This window comes from Centruroides sculpturatus, unplaced genomic scaffold (genome assembly GCF_000671375.1).
Source record: "Centruroides sculpturatus isolate CEXI.00-Female unplaced genomic scaffold, Cexi_2.0 scaffold1057, whole genome shotgun sequence".
In the NCBI taxonomy this organism is placed as follows: domain Eukaryota; kingdom Metazoa; phylum Arthropoda; class Arachnida; order Scorpiones; family Buthidae; genus Centruroides; species Centruroides sculpturatus.
In genome coordinates, this window is record NW_019385234.1 from 210,245 (window position 1) to 217,430 (window position 7,186).

The 7,186-nt window shown below is 28.7% G+C and overlaps 1 protein-coding gene across 1 annotated transcript in view; it reads right to left on the bottom strand.

Annotated features, from left to right (window-relative positions):
- The window catches only part of LOC111636517 (regulator of nonsense transcripts 2-like), a 69,039-nt gene that overhangs the window by 51,350 nt on the left and 10,503 nt on the right, over positions 1 to 7,186 (bottom strand). The gene's annotated exons all lie outside the window — the stretch shown is intronic.

Here is a 7,186-nt window from a genome sequence, read left to right on the forward strand (position 1 = left end):
TAGTTTAGTTTAGTTTAGTTTATTGAACATAATAGGCAGTCGCCTGTTACAAGGGGGTACATGACGATGAAGAAAGATGGAAAATAAACATTCAATAACAAAAATTAAACATATCTCCGCTTTAGAATAACATGTAGTATTTTAAGATTTTACATTTAAGAGTCTTCTTACACCATTATAGCAATTGTAAATTTCATTAGTGGTGGCTAGATTGAATTTATTGTACATATGATTACCTAAACTTTGGCTTTTATTTTGATCTTCAGTGATCTTTGATTCTTGATCTTATTTATCACTTCTCTTAATATATATCACTTCAATATCCTGAGTAATGGAACATTCTACAACTCTGAGCATTAATTGATTATTATAATGATTATTATTTCTGAAATAATCAAAAACTTAATTGATGGAAAATCCATAGTCATCAAATATGTGAGACAATTGAGCAATCCAATTCTGAGTTAAACAAGTCCATCTGTCCATCTTTTTATCATTAGAAGGTGCAAGATATGTGACTATAATTCCTAAGTGATATTCATTAATCTCAGAATTTAATTTTTATTATTTTTTTTCGTTTAACTTAATTATTGCCACTATATAATTCAACGTAGTGTGTAGGTAAATGATTGATTCAAAAAACTTTTTACCAAAAGTAAAATTCCACCAGAAGGACGGCCGTATTTACTTACTTTATGGGCTTCACTAAATACTATATAATTATCAGCTTCAAAATACTCTTTTTCCATTGAATTAAGTTCCTTAACCAAGTCTCAGTAAATCCGACTATCACATTTAAATTTATAAATGATTTTGCTTTGAGCGCATGTAACTTAGTTTTTAAACCTTAACAATTCCTAAATATAATTAAAGTTTTAATATATTTCATTTATTTTATATCTTCACTGTGATTGTTACTATCAAGGTTGTAATCATCGGCATCATCATTATCTTTTTTGAATGTTAACCAAATGTTATCACCAGTGTTATACTGTTTAATACACCTATCGGTTGTTTTGTGCATAGAATCTAGTCTGCNAAAAATGCAGCAGGAACCGTCATCAACTCCCCAACGTTACTCCTAGTAACAACATCCCTATCACATATAATCCGGTACTAAAATCCATATACAAGGAGATAGCTAAGAAAAAGAATATCCATATTACATTTAGAAGATGCGCTATGATTTTTGATTTGTTAAGGAACGGGAAAGACACCCCGAAATAAGCTCCACAGCATCTACACCATTCCTATCATTGATTGCAGGTGTGATAGAAACTTGATCTACATAGGATCAACTAAACGCCCCCTAGTAACCCGGATCAAAGAGCATGAAGCGGATATCAACCATGAAAGAACCAACACAGCTCTTGCCATATACTCGGCGGACCCTGACATAGAACTCACATTCTCTCAAGCAAAGGTCATTCACACCACCCACTGCATGAACCAACTCAGATGGCTGCAGGCGATCTATGTATGCCTAAACACAAGCGAAGGACGTAATTGCATTAACTACAAAGATGAAATCGCTCTATCGACGGCCTGGCAGGCCCTAATAGATAAATCTCTAAGATAGAGCACACCATACAGAAACATGCAAGTCTGTAGTGATGACATCGGGTCGGGACATCGTTCCAGATCGTATTTCATAACAATTTTGAACCACATTCTGTAGGGGATCGTTACCTGAAGAAGAACCATAATGGTTTGAAAACATTTGTAACTGATGTAGAGTGTGATGATATGTGCACAGGTAAAAGGTTTATAGATACGAGTTGGATTGTTTTATATTATTTGCATAATTTAATAAATATGTTTAATATATATTACAAAATAGATGACAAAAAAACATTTTTATTCATAATCAAAATTATTAATAATGCAGAAATTTACAATCTTTAAAAATTTTATAGTACATGTTAAGGATTTAACTGATCAAACAATCATAAGCTAGCTAATTCCATACATAAAGAATATTAATACTGTTTTCTATTTTTTTTTTTTTAAATTATACAAAATACAAATTAAAAAGTAACTATTGTTATAATAAAAATAATAAATATATTATTATAAATGAAATTATCATAAATTATTTAGATACAATTATTTAAAAATTAAATTCCATTTGATATACTTACAAATTCTAATATTGTAAACATAATCAATATTTTACTTCACATAAAAGATATAATCCACAAATTTAACATTTCATAAATTATTATATACTGTATTGGTCTGAATTGGCTATACTGGTTGATGTATTTTTCCAGTTTTAAGAGAGCAAAAATTGGCTCTCAACCTATATTACTGTCTGATTAAAGTTTTCTCCAATTTTGATAACTTACTGTATTACAGAGTTAAACTAATACTAAAATTTGGTGCATTGATTGTTCAATATTAAATGCTAGCCAAGTTACAACCTGTCAAATTCTGCAGCCTGCAAACTATGCACAGAAATTACATCTAAGTGTTCAGCATAATTGTAAACAATCATCTAAACCAAACCAGTTGTTTTTATCATCTATATATATATATACATATATAAATGGACGTGTGTGTCCCTATATTTCACTTTTCAGCCAAAACTACACATCGCACATGAATGGTGTTTGTATGTGGTAGTAGCCCCAAGTCTCCATTCGTGCACTATTGTGGTTGCGTCTCGATAGCTATAAGGGTACAGGAGATATGGGCTTGAAAGTGGTTGAAAGTGGAAGATTTTCTATTTCAATTTTAAAAATTTTCGAATTCGAATTGGTTCGATTATAGAACGATTGTAAACGTTCCAGAAANTTTGACTTGAGCCGGGAGGAGAATGTTGTAACGGACCGGGGTTAGTTTCTATTCCGGCCATAATTAGCAGTAATAACAACAAATACAACGACGTGAAACACATTAACATCCAAAAACGTTCGGTTACAATTAAAATTAATAAACACCACAACTACAGTTCACACAAGGTCAGGCATAAAACTCACCAACACCGACGATGTCGAGTAGCGCCCCCCATAATATATTTAGTACAAATACATTATTTATACTTGCATTAAATTTAATAATTAATAAATAAGCAATAAATATAAAGTACAGAATGTTTTAGTTATTCTCTGATTAGCATTCAGAATACATTCCTAGCAAATAGAACACTAAATAAAACAGTACTGTAAAGAGTTGTTATAACATTACATGAATAAAGATGTAGTCTTGATTATTTTTAACCTTAACTATTGTGTAATCTATATACAAAGAATACATTAAGGCAAAATTTATTTCCAATTTGTTAAGCTAATTGTATATGAATTATATTTATGTTACATACATCATTTTGAAGCTTATTTAATGTAGATGAGCCCTATTACATTTATCTTACTTTTTAATTTCATAAAAACTAGCAGACCCTGCCACACGTTGTTGTGGCTCAAAATGTATCTATTATAAATTTATAACACTTCCCCCATGGGGGGGGGGGAATTTTTCGAAAAATTTCTTCTTAGTGTACATTCTCTCGACGTACCCTATTAAAACGCAATCAAAAATGCAAAAATCCCCATCTAAAATAGTATAAATAGAAGCAGAGTTCTTTACAGTAAGCCTTAATCCTAACCATCTCCCTTCAGTGGGGGAAATTTCGTCATATGTATTATATAAAAACACGTGCGTATTCAAATGCAGCGTTGTGTCAAAATTTCAAAGAAATTGATAGGAACAAATGAACATTACATTTTTATTTATCTATACTATTATTATAAAGAGGTACTTAATAAAGCAAACTTAGGGCGTCGTACTCGTAGCGCCATCTGTTGGACATAAAAGCCTTAACCTAGATTATATATTTTAATTTATATGAATGTTTAACGGAATAATATACAGCCTATGTCCACCCTGAAGTTCCATTCTACATATTGGTGAAAGAATTTTTGAAATCAGATGAGTAGTTTTGGAGATTACCTGCTACATCCAAACTTAATTACAAACATTACCTCTTTATAATATTAGTATAGATACAGTAATTATATGCAAAAATTTGCACAAAAAATTTCACTCTTTCCACAGTGGCACTGCTTCCTGCCACTCCTACTATTGAACTTACCCCTTCCAGTAGTGTTGCACAATGGCATCAATGGCACAATTATCATCGATAGTTTCATACATCAATTGATCATGTTTATGATTGTTTAAAAACATTGATAATTGATAGTTTTTAACAATCCAAGAGATTTGGAAAAATCCAAATCTCGTGGAATCTGTGAAATGTAAAGTTTTTTACATTTACTACACTGCAACACTATTTGAAGAGTATATACAGTATAGAAATAGATAAATAAATAAAACTCACGCCAAAATTGTATAGCCTTCTTGATAAAAAGCACTGAGTTCAGCGTTAATACGATTTTTCTTGTATCGCAAGTACTTTCGACGAGTATTATATCATCGTCTTCAGGCGAAAAAAGAACAAAATTNTATATATATATATAAAAACTATATTACATACAAATGTACGAACAAATAAAAACCCAGCAAAGCAGGTCCTTGCAGCTAGTATTCAATAAAATTAGTCAGTTTTGATAATGCCTACAAAAATTTTATTTGGTAACTTTTTTATTTTACTTCTAAGAGTCTACTAATTAAGCAACTGTCAAAAATTAACAATAAGCAATGCAATAATACTCTAAAAAATTCACAAATGAATTTTTTAAAGTTTTTACTTATCTCCCAGCTAAAATATTTTTATTACAATATTACTTTGTTTATTTTAAACCTATTAACATATGAAAACTAAAAACAAGTACACAGCAAAGATACAAATGCTGTTATACATCAGTGTTGATGTCACTGTCAGCTTAGTTAAGACAGAGTATAGAATATACATGAAGTATGCAAAGAAGCCTATTTCCTCTGATGTGTTATAAATATGGCAGCCTATCACCTGACTCAGGACAATGTCTCAATTTTGCTCTATAACTTTTATTTATTTCAATTTTATTGATATTGAGAAAAAAGAAGCAACAACTTACAATTTGTCACTTATAATATAGATGTCCAATACACATTTCTTTCTATAAAACAAGCCCTTTGATTCAATTTTCTGATAAACTAGATATGCCACAAATGCAATTTGCTTTACTATTTTAGTAATTTTTACAATCAAAAATTCATTTATGCTGGTTCCCAGATAATTAGAAATGATTTTGTTTTTGTATTTAGAACTAAACTAATTTTGCAAAAGAAATAAATGGGAATGAAGAATATAATGACAATGAAATGGGAAACAGGAAGGATAACAATGAAAGTTCTGATGAAGATGAAGGTGATAAAGTATTGTTTTAATAACTTTCCAAATCTTCTCAATAAAAACTGCTAATTTTTCTTATGTAAATAAAATTAATAATTAAAAGTCAATTTATATTTACCAATAAATTTTAATTATTTTCAGAAATGTAAGGATTCCAAAATTGGTAGTCAACTTATATTCAGGCCAACATCGTAATTTTTTATCACTTCATAAATATAATATTTATCAATATTTTTTCATACATATCTTGTCTCAATTATGAAAATAATATAACATTAGATGAATTACGTGTATATGTATATAGTATACATTATTAAATTAGCTATTTAAATAAACATTAAATGAAATAAATTTTATTCTAAAAATATATTTAAAAAAATTATTTTATAATTCCATCATTAAAAAAAAAAAGCATTTGTAATACAATGGAACCTCACTTAACAAGAAATTCGTTCCAGAATGTTACTCGTAAAGCAAAACAATTTTTCCCATATAAATTAATGTAAAATACTGGTACGATAATGCTTTCTATGCCGAAAAAAAATACTCAAATATTTTATGTATAATGTATAATTATTCAAAGAAAATTATACAATATACATTGTTAAGGAGTGTAAATCATCTTCATTTTTTCTTCTAGCATGAAATGAACCAACCTGGAATGCAAATTCAATTTGCAGAAAAAAAAATTGAAATACAGTAATTTCTAATATTTAATTATAGCCTTTACATAGCCCAAGAATTTGATATCATTTGGCATGTTTATTATATAAAGGGCTATGGTTGTTGATGTTTATATGTAATATGTCTGAACACAAGTTTGGAAAAATGTGTAATCATAAGCGACACTAAGATGCTAACAGAATGAGTGCTAAACACAGACTGATGTAGCATGTGCACAATCTGGGACTTCCCTCTCCTTGTTGCTTGTTGCAAAAAGTCGCTCATTAAGCAAGTCATTTTTTTTACAATTTGCTTTGCTCGTTACGCAAATTACTCATTACGAAAGGTGCTCATTAAACAAGGTTCCACTGTATTGTTTTTTGCAATTTAATTTTATAAAATAATTCACAGCTAACATGATACAAAAAACAATGATTAACTATTTCATATTAAAAATACAATATATGTAATGAGATGATAATATTGAAATTTACCATTACAATTATGTAAACTATTAATACAATGTTGTACTGTATAATGTTCTACAAACTACTTTTTAAAGCATTATACAAATAGACTATATAATTTGCACCAATTGCATTTTTTCCTGTGATTTTTTTAATTAAATATTTTGAAAGAAAGATTTCTTTAGAAAATCTAATGGAAAAAATATAAGTATAAAAAACTTCAAGAATTTAGTAATTGCAGACGTTGTAATTAGATCAACTAAAATGGAAAAAAGCACTTATTTCTTATAACTTACAAGTATGTTGAAGGATGGATGACCATTTAAATATTTTAATTGGTCATGCATCCTTCAATATACTTGCAATTTATAATAATTTAATACATTAATTGATATTATTTATTTAAGGTGTGTTTCAAATTTATACGGACACGAAAAAATTAAAGTGAAACACAAATTTGCTGCATTAAGTGACAAATGTTTTATTAAAAATAACATGGATTTACATGTTTCCACATTGCAAAATAAGAATTTTAATCAAACATTAACATTTTGTCACTGAAAATAATGTTTATGAAACTCTTATACAAAAAAACTGTTACATATTTATCCGGACAGGTTTCAAATTGCAAAGTTTTCTTACAATTTAATGGCCAATGTAACCACCATTTAACTTAATTACATTAAATACTCGATTAGGCATTGTTTCAATTAGATTCTGAAGGAATTCAATCTTAAGTTTATCCCAAGCATCTGAAATT